At 44.5% G+C, this 17,128-nt stretch overlaps 1 protein-coding gene across 1 annotated transcript in view; it reads left to right on the plus strand.

The window, feature by feature from the left end:
* The first annotated feature begins 1,669 nt into the window (after nucleotides 1-1,669).
* LOC146174031 (uncharacterized) overlaps nucleotides 1,670-17,128 on the plus strand; it is a 346,349-nt gene continuing 330,890 nt past the window's right edge. Inside the window, exon 1 of the mRNA XM_084583339.1 lies at nucleotides 1,670-1,915. The gene's annotated coding sequence lies outside the window, so the exon portion shown is untranslated. The remainder of the gene's footprint in view (nucleotides 1,916-17,128) is intronic.

The following is a 17,128-nucleotide window of genomic DNA, read 5'->3' on the forward strand; positions in this document are numbered from 1 at the left end:
ACAGAACTGTGTCAAAAATGCGACGAAATAGTGAGTAGTTTTGTCGTAAATGTCAGAATTTTCTGTAGTTGTGTAGTGCTTTCCTATAGGTACGTAGTTCATACTGTCTTACTTTTCTGTTGTCTGTAGTTCTTAGTACTTTTCTGTCGTAACCACAGATATTTTTGACGTCCCTATAGAAATTTCTGTTGTCTCAACAGGCTCACTGTCTAGAACCGCACAAAGCTTCTGTTGTGACAGCAGAAAATTTTCTGTAGTTTTTTTCGCTTGGGAATTAACAAAAGAACTGCAGACGCTTGAATTAAATGGCCTTTTAATCTTGTACATTAATATCGAATGGATTACACTGAATCAATTTAGTAGGTACGAAGAGCCAGCATAATATTTGCAGCAAACCGCAAGACAAAAATGGGAGCACTTTGGTAGAAAAGGAGTACATTATTTGCTGAAAAGTGACATGTACAGAGTAGCATCTTAAAATGAATATTCTTTGCTTAAGCGCCGGCAAACATGCGAGCTGGTAATAGTGGCGGCAAATAGTTATCATTTCACGTTCGCCTATGTTAAAATTGTTTTCTTTTCAGTTCGGTACATTATAAAGTGGTTTTAATCTATGCGGCAGGCATGTTCTCTTAGCAAGACTAACTTTGGGCTAGCAAGTATTCCCTGTAACAAAAAAGTGATAATTCAAATGGCCAGAGAAAGTTAACAAGGGACTGCTACCCGAAAAAAAAAAAAAAATGGAAGTCTACCACAGTAATAGTTCCTCTTCATCCTGGAACCCCGCATAGAGAGGTGAGTGAACAATGTCTCGGCGAAACGAGCAAGAACAGTCGATGTTCAGCGCTGCGAATAGCCGAAAGGACGATAAAGAGAGAAGAGTGGGAAATATGGAAGCCAGGAAAACTCGTTGAACGAAGAAATAGGACGTACTGATTTCGCACGCATGAGTTCAATGCCGCTGATATCTCTGGACAGAGAGGTTAATATGGTCCGGTGTTACTTCACATAGGTTCCAATCATCTCTTAATGCTGACTTCGCACTCATAAGACAGCTGACATCACTGGACAGAGAGGTAAACTATGGCCTTGCATTGTTTCACAAAGGTGCCATAATCTCGAAATGCCTTCGCAACTCCGGGCCCGGGAAACAAAATGGCGGAATAAGCAGTGCGACATGAGAGTGGGGAGTCAGCTGGGGAAAGCGATGGAGAATAGGAGCGGGAAGAGGCAAATGATGCTGGTGGAAAGGAAAACCGGGAGAAAAGACGTGGGCCGGCGGAACGCAAGAAGATATAAGCGAGGAAGGCGAAGCATCACTCTCACAAGTCGAAGGAGAGCAACGTAAAAAAAAAAAGTCAAAGGAGCGCCGGGAGGAGTACGGATTATTGAAAGAGTGCGCCCCGCTAGCGAGAAATCGAGCGGGCGCGAAAGTACCCGAAAGGAGCCGCGTGCGCCGCAGCTCGGCGGCGGATCGACAGAAGGTGCGGAGGGGAGGCGTGACGCCGAGAGGAAGAGTTGGCAGCAGAGAGGGGTAAGAGGCGGAGCTAGAGAGAAAAGAGTAATACAAGATGGCGTCCAGTGTGCCCTGCTACGCCGTCGGCGCCGCCGCCGTCTGCCGCGAGTGGAGCAGACGACGACCGGAGCGTCCGTGGAGAGTCGAGTGGGTGCTTCGTGCCGCTGTCGCCGCTGCTCTGACCGGTTGTTTTAGCGTCGGTGGAATGGCGTAGCGCTGCCGTGCATGTGCCGTGTGTGTGTTATGCCGCCACCGGTCAGCGTCAAGGAACGTTCTTTCAACGCCGTGGCTAACAGCGGCTGTTAAACGTTGGCAGCGGTGGTGGTGGTGCCGGGCTACCCGGGGTTTGACCCGGCGCCCGCCTTTCAGCGCGCCGCCGACGCTGAGGAGCCGTGAAGGGTAAGCGATGCTTTCCTGTCGTCTGCTCCGCCGCTCCTGCCGGTTGTAGTGTCGTCTTGCGCGGCGCGGTGTTGTCTGTGCGGACATCTTTCCGCTTGTCTTGTCCTATATTTTTGCACTTTCTGTCATTGCGCATTCGTTTTTCTGCGCTTGCCTAACACAGCGTCCGAACGTCGACCTGCTTGTCAAGAAACGTACTCGGCGTGAAGCGGTCGCTGACTTAATGAATGAAGCGTAAATCATCTTCTCATTTTCGCTTTATTAATGTGAAGTGCTAAAAGAACGGTAAAGAATCAGGAAGAAATAATTCTCAGCACGCATCACCAGTGAGAAATATTTATTATCATTACCGCATTCATAGACACAGTGAGACACAGTGACATCAGCAAATCGCTGACGGTAAGCAAACGGTGCACTGAAGACCACTGATCAAGCAAGTTAAGCTTACTTCTCTGCATCAAGCAAATGTTCTCCACCTATCCATCCTAACATTTCACTTATATCGAGAAATACTATGCTTATTTTATGCATTCACCACCGGCTGCTGTATGACTACTTTCTGCTAAATGTAAGTGTGACCGTTAGGAATACTTCGGTCTGCAACTCCAAGAAATATTTTGACTGTTTGCAACAAGCCACTTGTGGAGTTTCGATGGGTCTACAAGTACGCCGGCTATTTACGGTAGGCTTTACAATCAGCCACAGATACACAGACACTTTTAAAATTGAGGAAAAAAACAACACAATTTTAAATGGGACGTGCTTTAAATATGACCTGGTTTTAGGAGGAAGCCGGGATTTTGAAAACTGCAACTTGGTATGTCACGTTCAAATGATGCGATGACCCGAGCAATTTATACATACAGCGAGGGCAAGTTTTCTCATTAACTGACTTATTGTATTCATGTGCACTTATTATGATTTATTTATACATTTGCGAGCCAAGCTTATAGCTCAAGTATGCGGGCTAAATACGAAGCTGGTAGCGCACAATGTATGAAAAAAGAAAACACAAAACATGTTGTTTCCAAAAGAAGCAGACATGGGCTAGTTCCGAAACTGTTCAAGCTCACGTCTTTGTCAACGACAGAGATAGCAACTAGTGCATAGTAACAAATGGTCTCCATATCGCCTTGCTATGTTACACGTAATAGCGACTAAGCTTGGAGGGAGCTCTTTCAGAGACGCTCAACGCATTCGATATGAAGCGCCTTAACATCCGCGCTGTGCGGAACCAGCTAGAACTGGTTCAGCAAGGAGGAGCTATAAGATAAAAAAAAGGTAACGAATGAAAACAGCAGAGCATGAAGAGGGAATGGAGTATTTTCACTAAGGAACGCGTTTGGCGGGAAAAGCTGAAAGCAATAGGACAGACGAAAAAGACGGCTTCATAGGCTTCACGGGACGTACTCATTGGGCTCACTCTTTGCTGATAACACACTGAAGACTCAGAGACAGTGTCAAACATTTTTTGGCAATACAATACAAGAAGGCAAGAACGCGACTGAAATGACGAGGAATCACAAAAGCATGGTGTGGCGAATCGACTATTGTATTTCTAAGTCGGAAACAAAATTTACGATACGGCTGCGCAATGCCGGCGCAAGACCTCCAGCAAGATACTGGTGACGTATACTGCGCCTTTACTATGATCTCTTCATTCATAAGGAAGCTCTCGAAAAAGCCTATATATGTCAATGGAAGCTTACTCCTAATTGCTTATTACTTGAACAACCGAATGATTTTAGTTTTAATAGTGGATTTAAAGGAAATATGCTAAAACGCGGAGAAACGAAGGAATAATTTGCACAAGTGTAGTGAACGCTACCAAAGGAAAAGAATATGTATAATAAATACAAAAACATTCTTAGCCAGTAATAAAATATACACATGACAGGGCATAATATAACGAAAGAAATAATTTTTAACGTTCATGTCAAAGAAAGCACAGCTCGCGGATATAGGGACCAAAGGGATGAAAAGTATTTCAATTAACGCTGTTTGGAGCTGCAGCTAGCATAACCTATTGTTGAAGATATATGTTATCTATTGATTACTGTAGTGCTGCCACACCTACTCCAAGGCAAGCGCCATCATATTAACATACCAATGCAGTGACTTGAAATCGAGGCAGTTCTCCTCTCCAACTTTAACCGCCTGAGGCTATTTAACCGGCTTCGACTTCGCCTAAAGCACGGATTGTTTGGCATCATCCCTCCATCGGGATGCGACCGCCGGTGTTTGCATACGACCGTCTCTCAAATAGGCAAATATGTCGAACGAAAATAGATACAAGGAATGGTTACCACGGGTGCGATTAAGTCCAACACCCGGATTTATTCGAATGTCATTAACGTCAGAAACACTGATTTTTATCAGTTCGAATACCTTGCATATTATTCAAGGCTGAGTGGTGAGGCCGATAAAAAAGAAAGAAACACTGTCTCAGAAGCAGTGATTTAGAAGTGATGAATGGTAGTCTTATTTACAGCCAGGCTACAAGAAGTCGAGGACAGTGCTAAAGGTAGAAGATGAAAACATCAAAGTCGTTATCAAGAGTACGTATTGTAGACTCTGCAGAGCAAGACACGTGATTTAGCATTAGCCTTCTTTCAAGTTTTACGACTGACACTTGTGCCAAAATATTCCCGATATCAATATTTTGCACGGCGAAAATCACCGCCAAAGGGATAGCGGAAAACCTGTAGAACTCGCACGTTTGTAAGTTCATTACGATACTATAATGCGCCGCAGAGAATACAAAACACACCAATAAGACAGTGCAAGCGCCCAAGTAGCCCGAATCGCTACCCTTCATCAGATTAGTTAGGTGGCGGTGATTTTGTCAGCTTGGTGTACTGCTTATAGTTTCCCTTCTTTTCTTTAAACAATTGTTTCCGTGTGTCCTCAACAGCGTCCTTCTCTTCATTTTCATTAAAGTTCAGCTGGATAACATTAATATAATCCACTTCGTATTTCTGTTTTCGAAGTGCACACTTGAACAGGAATTATTGTATTGTATGATCCAGTTTTACTGTTTTGTAAGGGTGAAGCGTGAAAGCTTGCGACGAAGGATGAGTATGAAGAAGGTACGTATTAGGCGACTGATTCCTCATACGTTTATATAAACGGGCCCTGCAGTCGATAACTTCAAATAAATCCCATTGCTCTCCCAATAACTGGCCGTTTATATACTAGAGAGATTTAGCATACCATGATCCGCGATCCGCCACAGTGACCCTTTACCGCGCTTGGGCAGGGCGCACAAGCTGATTGGTCCCGAAGCGGCAGGTCTATGTATTTGGCGCCATCTATCGACGTCAAGGGGACCGTGGCATGCGCAATAGAACGCATGGTGTCGGATCACGATAGCGGATAGCGGATCACGGTAAACCAGAACTTTATAGACGGTAAAGGGAAATTTCCAGACAAGACGAACAAAAAATATTAAACCATGACCTTATTTCTCTGCTCTGGAACTAAGGAGTGAGAGTATTCGTATAATGACTTACCACTACATACAGCTTGAAGAAAGTGCACAATACAGTATACTTACTATTTTCTGACGGCATTTTGCGCTGTCATATTTGTCGCAGCGTCATGCTGTTGCCACTGTGCTTGCTGCTAACTGTTTTCAGATTAACAGCTGTGGATTGCGCTGCGTGTCATTCGCTCTGAAGGGCTAAGCAATGAGTTCAGGTCAAGCGAACGTGGCGTTCTCATGTGTGGCACAGGATACCACAAGCTCCAACAAGGAACATCAAATGCATACACCCGTCACTGACAGATATTGAAGTCGCCAGTTTTTACAATGTCGTGTGTTCTCCTGCGCGTGTGGAAGGAACTGCACACAAAGCTGCTGCGCAAGTTTTCGTAATTAACCTTAGATGACTAGTTTGCACTTAATCTTAAATCGCTGTGTTCTAATAAGCTTTCGTCGTGAGGTACAGAAAATAACACCCCGACTTGAACCACCATCTTTCCGTGCTCCAACGGAGCGGGCTAACTACTACTCCGTGCAGAGTTCCTCAGAACGAGTATATAATTCCCCTTGTCTTAAGTAAGGATGCGGGAGGGTGTTGAGGGAAAGGAAGACAACGCCGATGGGGAGGAGGAGAGAAATTTCTGCAGTGACGCTGGAGGTAAATATCAGCGGCGCTGACACGCTGATTTGTCCCCGCGTGGCCTCAGAGCTTCATTACACATCGTTATGGTGGACGGCGCACTAAGTCCTATAGTCGCCGGCGGGAAGACCGAGAAAGTCCACTATGGTGGGCGAGGCTAGATAAGCTCGAAATGACGCTGGTAGTAACCGTCGCCAGGAAGTGCATGTCGAAATTACGTGCTGCGGTAATTGAATCGCGTATACTGGGAGAGTTGGGTGCCGTAGAGTTTGACTAAAAGAAGCAAAATTTGTAACGAAACTTTCAACTTAGCTTACACTTTACCATTCTTAGAAAGTTCTAAGCTTCTAAGTGTTTCATGAGAGACACAAAAACAAACAAGTTTTATGAGAGACACAAACTTGATTGAGAAACTGTGACTGTGCTCCTCGCCGTCTTACCTTTCCTATCATTCTCTTCTATCTTCCTCCTTTAAACTCCTCATTCCCATTCCCCAGTGCAGGGTAGCAAACCGGAAGCTTTCCTGGTTAACCTCTCTGCCTTCTCTCTCTTTCTCTCTCTCTCTCTCTCTCTCTAAGCTTCCCTCTTAATTCCTTTAGAAGATTTTCCGCTTTCTTCATTCATTATATCTATGGATCACTGGAGCAGTCACAGCTTTCAGGTTCGCCTTAAGACGATGATGTTGAGAACTTACAGAGGTTACAGGGCACAGTGCATTCGCACGCGTACTTCTCAGTGTTCTCGTATTGGTAGCAAGCACACATACGAGCGCTCTCGAAAAAGAACCTACCATTCCTTAATTGGTACATATAGGGAATAAGGGAAAGGAACAATTTCTGAGGGCTCAATAGAATTAATTCGAACGATAAAACTAGGAATTTGCAGATTGTGCGAGACAAAGGTAGCAAGATATAACTAGATTTGCGTTTATGTTTAACAATGAAATGTCTTTAGCTGGTGATTTTTATAATCAGCGCGATGAAGGCTTGCAGAGTTGCGCTTGCATAGGCGTGCGAAATACACCTCATCACGCTGTCCCATTTTTTCGTTCATGCATGTAGGGAAACAATAGTCCATTTCTGTCTCTTCTAATATCGCGACTCGGCTTGACCGAAACTTCCTGCTGCAAATCACAAAAATAAAAAAAGAAAAATGATTTTCTCTGTGCAGTTCAGTACCAAGCTTGGTCTCTCTCTATCACGGTACGGCCTCTTTCTCCTCGGTACACTGCGTTAATCTCCCTCGTATACGCCGAGTCTCCTTTGATGCTCCGCCAAATCCTGTTCTTCAGTTCTTCCCTTGTCAGTGTTGTTTTTGCTTTATTCGCAACAGGGAGACTACGGCATGGTGTTTGTGTTGCACGAGCTCTTGGAAATCCGCTGCTGTTTACACCCTCCCTCCTTCCCTCCCTTCGAATTCCCGAACTCCTCAACCCGCGGGCATGTCTCGGGACTGCCGAGAGATCAGCTGTTCTTTCGAAGAGAGAGAGAGAGAGAGAGAGAGAGGAGAGCGGATAACTTTATTTGAGTCAGTATGCGGCACCTGAACACGATACGCTGTCTTGGCGACATCCCTCGCTAGTTCAAGTAGCTGTGAAGCATCTAATATCGCTGGTTGTACTGCTCGCGCGTGTGTGCGCGTTCAAGGACTCCCACTCCCACACAACGCACTCAGACAGCGCACGCATGGGAGTGACGAAGCCACGCTCACGAATCACGACAAAAATTGCGGCAGATTTCAACGCGCTCACGAGTCACAACACGTCATAGGGAGATCTCAGCTCTCTCCGACAGACAGACTTCTCCTCCTGGTTTGGTACCAGTGTGAACTTGTGCCCTCGCCACTTGTCCATTACCTGCCACGTAGCAGTAAGCGTAGTTAAAATCACAGGGAAAGTCTTCATTCGCTCTGACGATCGCCGGGAAACAAACGCATTTAATGGAAACTATTCATTGTACCGAAATTCGCCCATTGCGAAGAGAAGGTGAAGCCACAGATAGGAGGGCAAGAATGAGTCACATCAAGAAGACACACATGCACCTACGAACACAGAACATCACGACCGGTATATCGCACGAAGGCGTGCTGAATGTAAATAAGAGAGACGTTGTTTGGCGCCGTTAACGCAAAGCCCTATAGATACAAGTCCAAATTAAAATCTAGGGCATTCCTATTGTGAATAGCTGTTTCTTAGAACGCAGTTGTGGCCTCATGCATGCCGCCAACTCAGCCCGAAGCCTCTTTCTTTCTGACGGAAGAGAGAGTAATTCGGAGGCCGTTTCTTCAACTCGTGCCCTTGGCATTCGTCGAGATAAGCGTTTCTAGGGGCCACCGGCCGCAGTGCGCTTCAGCGCGGCCAGGTGATCTCCCGATAAGGCATCCACACTGTTGAGAACAGCGAAAAACATCGTAAAATAGAGCGCGCACGTGAAAGCGTTTTTTTGAGGGCGATGTTATCATGATCAACGAGCGTCCGCTAATTTCAACAGCCCCACGTTGCAGCACGTGCACGTTGCACCGATGCTGGGTGAAGATCACTACTGCTTAAAGCAGGCACCCAGTCGGAAAAAAACTACAGAAAGTTTTTTGTTGTTACAACAGAATTTCTGTGCGGTTTTTGACGGGAAACCTGTTGTGACAACAGAACGTTTTGTAGTAACATCAGAAACTTCTGTAGTTACGACAGAAAAGTACTACAGAACTGCATACAACAGAAATACACTGCAGGAAAACTACATAACCACGGAAAAGTACTACAGAACTACAGAAAAATTTGACGTTTACGACAAAACTATAAACTATTTTGTCGTATTTTTGACACGGTTTTGTATTTTTTTTTTCGACTGGGCAGTATATAAGAAACACTCGTCAGCATGGCTAAGGAAGAAACATATCATGCTTGCGCAAGTTGATGGTTTGGTTTGGTTTGTGGGGTTTAACGTCCCAAACCGGCTCAGGCTATGGGACACGCCGTTGTGGAGGACTCCGGAAATTTCGACCACCTGGAGTTCTTTAACGTGCACTGACATCGCACAGCACACGGGCGCCTTGCTTTTCGCCTCCAACGAAAAGCTACCGCCGAGGCCGGGATTCGATCCCGCGTCCTTGGGAACAGTAGTCGAGCACCGTAACCACTGCGCCACCCCGGCGGGGGGTTGGCGCAAGTTGACTTCGTCCGAGTTGAGCAGTCAACTAAACCTCCGTTTTTCTTTTGGTCACGGGGAGAAGGGACACCAGCGCATGCCTGAATGGGACCCATTACACACTACGTTTGCAAGGGCTGTCAATAAGGCTGATGGTATATGTGATGAACTGAAGCGAGGTTTGTTCAGTTAAGTAGCAATGGTTTGTTTCTGGCTGAAAAACCACTTAAACGTCGCATAGTGCGGAGTATACTACATGTGCGCATAAACACGCACTCACAGGCACTGCAAACAGGTGCAACGCAAATGAAAAACACTGTGGGACACTTTAAACTCCGCCTTTAGGGGATGACGCTAACCTCCTATTTCCAGGTCCTCGCTTAATCAGCCCAGTTGAAAAAAAAACAAACAATCAGAAAAAGTTCTTTTTTCGCAACAAAACTTCCGTGCGGTTTTTGACATTGAACCTATTTTGGTAACAAAAATTACTGTTGTAGCAGCACAATTTTGTATAGTCGCAAACGATAAGTGCTACAAAACTACAAACTACGGAAATGTACTACAGAAGAAAAATAACTATCGAAATATACTACAGAACTACAGATAATTCTGGCGTTACGGCGTAACCACGTAATATTTTGTCGCATTTTTTAGATGTTTCTGCATATTTTGTTTTCCGACTGGGAGTAGTCCTTCAAATTTTGTCTCATTATCTCACACGCACTCATTAACATACTGTCCTATGTCAAAAGCCACTTGTCATGACATGAATATGAAGGCCCGCCTTAAAAAAGCCTGCGAAAATGACAGTGAAGCCTGGAGTAGCGCCTGAATTGGGACCCAAAGGTCCCGGAGAGCCCGATTCCCATGCCAGCCTTCCACCTCAAACGGACAACCAGTATTAAGCTCTTGCCAGCTGGGTCGTGTCGTGTGGCCCCATGGTGTCACACAATCAGTCGATCAACCAGTATCTGGATACCACCTGCCAATCACTTGCCAGCAGCCAATGGCATTACCGTGCTTTTTCGCTCACAACACCAGCGCCAACAACGCTACGACGTACTTGCCGGGAGTTCTGAAGAACAGGGCGTTTAATGCTATCGAAACAAGGCCCGACCGAGTCGTAGAGCCGTAATATGCTTGAAGGAACAAATGTTCAAGGTTTCCAACACACACACACACACACACACACACACACACACACACACACACACACACACACACACACACACACACACACACACACACACACACACACACACACACACACACACACACACACACACACACACACACACACACACACACACACACACACACACACACACACACACACACGCACGCACGCACGCACGCACGCACGCACGCACGCACGCACGCACGCACGCACGCACGCACGCACGCACGCACGCACGCACGCACGCACGCACGCACGCACGCACACACGCACACACACACACACACACACACACACACACACACACACACACACACACACACACACACACACACACACACACACACACACACACACACACACACACACACACACACACACACACACACACACACACACACACACACACACACACACACACACACACACACACACACACACACACACACACACACACACACACACACACACACACACACACACACACACACACACACACACACACACACACACACACACATATATAGAAAGAAGCATATCAGTCATCGTTTGATAAAACCCCGTTCCCCGTACAAGTTTCACAAGTTCAGATGTGACGCTGACGTCATTCTACTAATCAACAAATTGCCGATTTATTACACGAAGGTATGCAGAAAGGAAAATGAGGACTACATATGTACTTCGAATCAGTGTGAGAAACCTCAGTGGAAGAACATTTTGTGCAGTGCAGTAAAAGGCGTTTCCTTCACTCTAGAATCTAGGAATAGTTTTATTCATAAGCGTGACCTGTAACATCTCTCTTTCGCTGTTTCTTTTTGTTTGTGCTTTAGAAGCAGCATATTGTACAACCTGCGTCAAAAGTCTGGAGATCATCGCGTTGAGGGACGGAGCAGCGGAGCTGCTTAGAGGCTCTTTTTGCCCGTACCGAGGCCATGTTAGGGGAAGAGTGAAAAAAAAAAAAAAACTTGTTTTAAGAATCGAATTTTCGGTAGTTGTCCACTGTTTCTTAGCCACTCTCAACTTCAGTACCTATTTTGTGACCAGTCACTGAATAATACCACAGTGCTACAGAGACGTAATGCAGTACTAAGAAAACATCTTCAGCTCAGATGACGGTGACGTATCTGGGCGTATTTTTGACACGATTCTGTTGTGTTTTTGGACTGGAAAACGCCTCTATATCTGAAATGTTCAGGGTAAAATACAGGCAGTTATGCGAGCGGCCATTCCCGCAGCAGTTTTCTGCCAGTACATCTTCATTTTGGGCAGCGCCGGCATTAACTGATCTCACGCAAGTGGTGAAAAAAACTTAAAAAAAGAAAGAAATTTATGAGGAGTAATTTTATATTAATAAATGTTACTTTCAGGAAAGACCGTAGAACCTGTCTGCCAATATCGACTACTCTACAGAGCTGTCATCAACCTACCTTTTGAAGACGTATTTACAAGTGTAATCTTTTGCCGCTGCTTGTGCGTTACAAATACTGATTGTGGACGATTTTGCGTACTTTCATGTCGTTCTCAAATGTGAACAGAGCTCTCGACACTTTTGGGAAGTGGCAAATGCCACGTTAACAAGGTAACATTATAGGAAGCTGGCAATTCTAAGATCATTTTTTTTTCATAAATGCGTCGTGGTGGCTACGCAGAGAAATGCTGGATACACTCTTTTAAAGTCGACGTACTCGTACGTCGCGTCCGACAAAGCAATGGCCACAGATATGTGACACAGATGGTACGCTAACAAAGTTTAACGCTCCTAATTCTTGAGGACGAACCCTTGCCACTGTATACTATTACGTAAAGCCACGACGACAGAGCACTGTAATCGTACCATTCTATATACGCAAGTTCAAATCGAAACACCTACCAGTATACAACCTTATAAAAAACCAATATACGACCATATAAAAAAGCATTAACAATGCTTGCCTTGAGAAGGTTAGCTGAAAATCGCCGCTAAAATTCCATGGTCGCAGAATTCCAAGGATATCCGGGCAAGACGATGTTATGCTGAAAGCCATATTATTTATCCCCATCCTCAATGCACCTCTAGGGACGATTTTTTCTTACCTATATGGTCGCTGCTGTTCACGTCAGCGCTAGAGCGTCCTTCATGCAGCGTGCACCCACGAATAGGTCGAACGCCTATTGGTCGATAGGGTGTGTGACGTAATAATACGACATGCTTGTCACACAGTTGAAAAGAGCTGCTCGGTTTGGTACGCAAACGAGGAACCACTTATGGGATCCATTTACAATATCCCACCAAACCTATAAGAGCGGAGCTTAAGCGTCGTTCCTTGTTTTTGTTTTTTTATGCCATAGCCCATGACACCTATTCCTCCCTAGCTGTTAGCTTGATGGCTGAGCAGGTTTGGAGGGCACGAGCATATGAGAACAATATAAATATAGTTAGTAAAACAACTTAGGATCAGTTTAACATGGCTAAGCACGAATGTACACGCAGAATAAGCAAACGTTCGCCCTTTTTAGCTAAGTTTTGTTTCGCTTGGGCTTTGCTTTGCCGTGGTGTCCTGCCATTTAGGAAAATATTTAAACTGTGCTTTAGCGTTTTGTTACGATGAAGGAATCCTAATTAAGGCCTTTAATGGAACCTGTTCGTACGAGATGAAGACAATACTGGAAGCGCAGCGTGAAATATTTGTAGCTATGCAACGCGATGAAATGGCTGCCGATGGCATGCGAAGGTGATTGCCTTGTTTCAGCCTCGGTTGTAAATCCTCTGGCGGAGAGGTGTTAATCATTACAATTGGCACTTTCGGCTCGATCAACCGCTAAAAAAAAAAAAAAAAAAGTTGCATTGGCCTAAGCTCAAGTTTTGCGGGCGAAAGCAACATGCATGGTTGCGCACTTTAAAATCCTAGTTTAGCCAATTATAACGCTTAATTAAACTTGTGAAGGTGTAATTATGGCCAGTGCGCGCTCACACGGCAAATCACTACCGTAATCCGACCTTATAGACCTTAAGGCTTAGGCGACTTAGGCTTAGCTATTCATAACAAGCAGCATGAGGCTTAATAAGCCGTAATTACGTCACTGTGTGTTCATCCATGCACACACATCATTTCCTAACCTGTGATTCACACAGTTTTATTCAGTGTTAGCTAGGCCTGATCAGCTTTCACCTGGTTAATCGTCGTTGTGTTCATGGTCACTCATAATAACAATTCAGTATTACCATATAAAACAAATATAGGCTGTTAAATCACTATAGCTTGGCTTCGGCAGACTGTTAGCGAGAGAGCGTGCAGGACCCTCATGTCGGCAGATATTGTCCGTCGGTATCAGTGTCAACCGTTTGATAAACCAGGATAGTTAACAGGTAAAGTTAACAGGATAGGATAGTTAACAGGTAAAAAACACCTACACTCTTGCGCCCGCCGCTTTAAGCCTCGCAGCTTCCTAACGCTACTAGCATGCTTGTGACAGGCGGTAGTTCACAGCTGACACGTCCGGCTGCAGACCGGTTGAATATGCAGTGGGGCTCCTTCACTAATTTATCTTCCCAGCAAAGCGATACAACCATTACTCTAAGCTGACCTCCGGCGAACGTGTTCATAATTCTCTTTGTCTGGCATAAGGACAGTTTTGAGCTTTGAGGGAAATAAACAAATAAAAATAAAGAATTCCAGGGGGCACTTTGGATTACTAAACTGCATTGAGGTGATATCCTTTACCCAGCCGGGACCCGAAGCCCTCCACTACGGCACCTCTTTCTCTCTGTTTTCACTCCCACCTTCTCGATGATGCGATAGCTTAAGCTACCAGCCAACATATAAAGCCCCGCCTTAACCGCGCCTTGTGATCGTCCCTGCTTGGCCTAGGGATAACGTGAATGCAAGGGTCTGGGCAGGCTGATTGTGATATCAGCCTGTCGGTGTGTAATCCGGGACACGCACCGAAAAACTCCAGGAAAGAGACTCTGAAAAAATTCCAATCGCTGCTTTGTGCGCAATCACAGACGCTGCCGCCGCGCACGACTTCCTCTTCATCATCATCATCTTCTTCTTCTTCTTTTTCTCTTCATGTTTCTCCTCCTCCTCCTCCTCCTCCTCCTTCTAACCTTTGAATGTAACGGAAGGACGGTCACCGCGAGTATGAACGCTTGTAGGCTTTATACTTAAAAAGAAAGATACATATTTATGTAACAACATAAATATGTATCTTTTGTATTTTGTATCGTTGTATTTTTCGAAGAGCGAACGATTGGGTGATATTATAGAATGAATGAATGAATGGGGGAAAACAGAATGGACAAGTAAATAACAAATGAAAGAACTAAGTAGGTTACTGGTCCATTACGCAGAGGTAATAAGCCTCCAAGTTGCAACTCACTCAAAAGAATGTCTTAAAAAAAAACAAAAAAAAATTTCATTAATGCGCTTTCATCGAAATGTTTTATGATGGAAGGCAAGAACGCAAGAATGGGCTCAGTTGCAGATAAGTTTATCGAGGCGGAAGTGCAATGTTAAACTTTTGCACTGAACGACCTCGCACACTTCGCGCATGCCGCCTGACTGCACTGCACATCACTGCCGCAAAATTGGACCGCTCGTCTGCGCTAAAATTGCATTATATCCTCTTCTTCATGTTCATCACCGGCGTCCGTTTTTCCTGCACTGATAGGCTTCATCCGTCACAGTCGGTATTTTCATGTCTGCCTCTCTTTTCCCCCACGTTTCTTCTTTCAGTGCCCTCTACACAGTGATAGCTTTGGTCGGGCTTCCACATGCTTATAATAAATCGCCCCCAGCACTCGGACAATTTAGCACAAAAACTAAAACCTTCCGGTGTATAGGCAATTCCAGACTTATTTGATTTACTGCCTTCGCTACTTTTATAATTCCTGCCCGGATCGTGCGCTTCAGCACTCTCCAGTTATAAACGATGCTTTCAAGCATCGCAGGAAGAAAATTGGGTTTGCTGCTCTTTTCATACTTGTTTTGTTGATACTAGCACAGTCTGAACACGATTTTACGGGGCTCTGTTAAAAGTCCGCTTATGCAATAGGAAAAAAAAAAAAAAAAAGAAGCGTGAGCCGCACTGATTTTAATGTTTTCAGAACGACGCGAAATCGGACACCTAAAACCCCCTCGCCATCATTTAAAGTCGAGTTAGGTAGAGGTCGTCGTTTGTTATATAAAGTAATGCGACGTACGTTTACTATACTGGGTATCAGAAAGAAAGTTTGTATTAAATCGAGAAAGCGTATGATGTTACTTGCAGACGCTTTTGACATGAGTGGAACGGGAAGTTGCGTGTCGTGGACCTGCATATGAGGCGTGTTTGAAAACGGACTTTTCGTTTGCCCTTTTTTGTGAAGCGTACAGCCGCGTAACAAAATCTACATGTTTGCTTAGTGAAGGGTGGTAGAGAAGGTCAGAGTGTCTGTGTATTAAGAGGGTGTTCCTCGACCATTTTCATGCTTTGACCTGCATTGCATGCGATGCAACGGAACGTTTGTTTTTTTCTTTTTATGGCCGCGTGTGAGGAAGCGGTGAAATGAGTAATTGCGATAGGAGGATTCGATTCGTCTTCACGAAGTAAAAGCACGCTCTGAACAGAACGGATATGAAAGACAATTTACAAACGGTCTCGTTGGGGCGAGGGAAAGAAGTAAAGGGGAGTGAGGAGGTATTCTCAAACATCGTTGCGCCTATGAAAAACAGACGTAGAAAACGATACGAGACTCTCTTCCAGATTCTGCTGTTCGATCATCATCATTATCTGAATTTGTACGCCATTTAGAAAATTTCATCTATGGCACTACCACAGGGTGATGAGGTTCTATTGCTGTTGTGTAGGATGGCTGTAGTTCCGATTTCTGTGTAATTCATTTTTCTTTTGTTTGTGTGTGCATTCAGAGACAATTTTTGATTGACTGTTGATTTTCATCGTGTTCTATATTGCTCATTTTTCGTTTTGTATTTTCCACTCCTGTTACAGCCCCTTATGGTGGCTGACAGTATTATTAAATGAATGAATGAATGGAGCGCAAACTGTCAACTGAGATTTTATTGCAGAAAACACACATATGAATGCTTTACACATAAAAACATCACAAAAACCGACAAGTCAGCAATGTAGCTATCGGATCACTGGGTCAACGTGATACATTTGTCGCAAAAAATCATTTATTTCTTTTTTATTTTTTTTTTTCTGAAATCCAGAGACAAGCTAACCAGGGAACTGTTGGAGGCTTATTGTATCGAATCCGGGAAAATGACATGTGTAAGCGACCCTTTGCTCACGCTATCGAAAGAAGAAAAGGAATTCTTGGGAAAATAAAAAAAGAGATAAATGATTTTTTCGCGACGGATGTATCACGTTCACCTAATGATACGATAGCTACATTGCTGACTTGTCGGTTTTTGTGATGTTTTTATGTGTAAAGCATTCATATTTCTGTTCTCAGCAATAAAATTTCAGTTGATAGTTAGCGCTCCAGTGTCTCGTATCGTTTTCTACGTCTGGTTTTTATAAGCGCAATGATGTTTGAACATGTCAGTCACCAACTAGCCCAATTTGAAACCCTTTGGGGAGTCAGGAGGTAGGATGTTTTGTCACAGTTTATGAGGCGTCCCGGCTCCGGTGCTCTTGATATCAAAATAAGAGCCTACTAATTCAATTCCTTAACCCTGAGATTTTGCCTAATTTTTGTATGAAAAATTTCCTGAGGGCGCAAGTCTCGTTGTATTTAAGCCATAAGTTGATAAATATTATGTAGTTTTTATCCCTGGGTCAC

The sequence above is a fragment of the Amblyomma maculatum genome, chromosome 11 (assembly GCF_055883805.1).
Source record: "Amblyomma maculatum isolate TAMU_Amacu chromosome 11, ASM5588380v1, whole genome shotgun sequence".
Lineage (NCBI taxonomy): Eukaryota > Metazoa > Arthropoda > Arachnida > Ixodida > Ixodidae > Amblyomma > Amblyomma maculatum.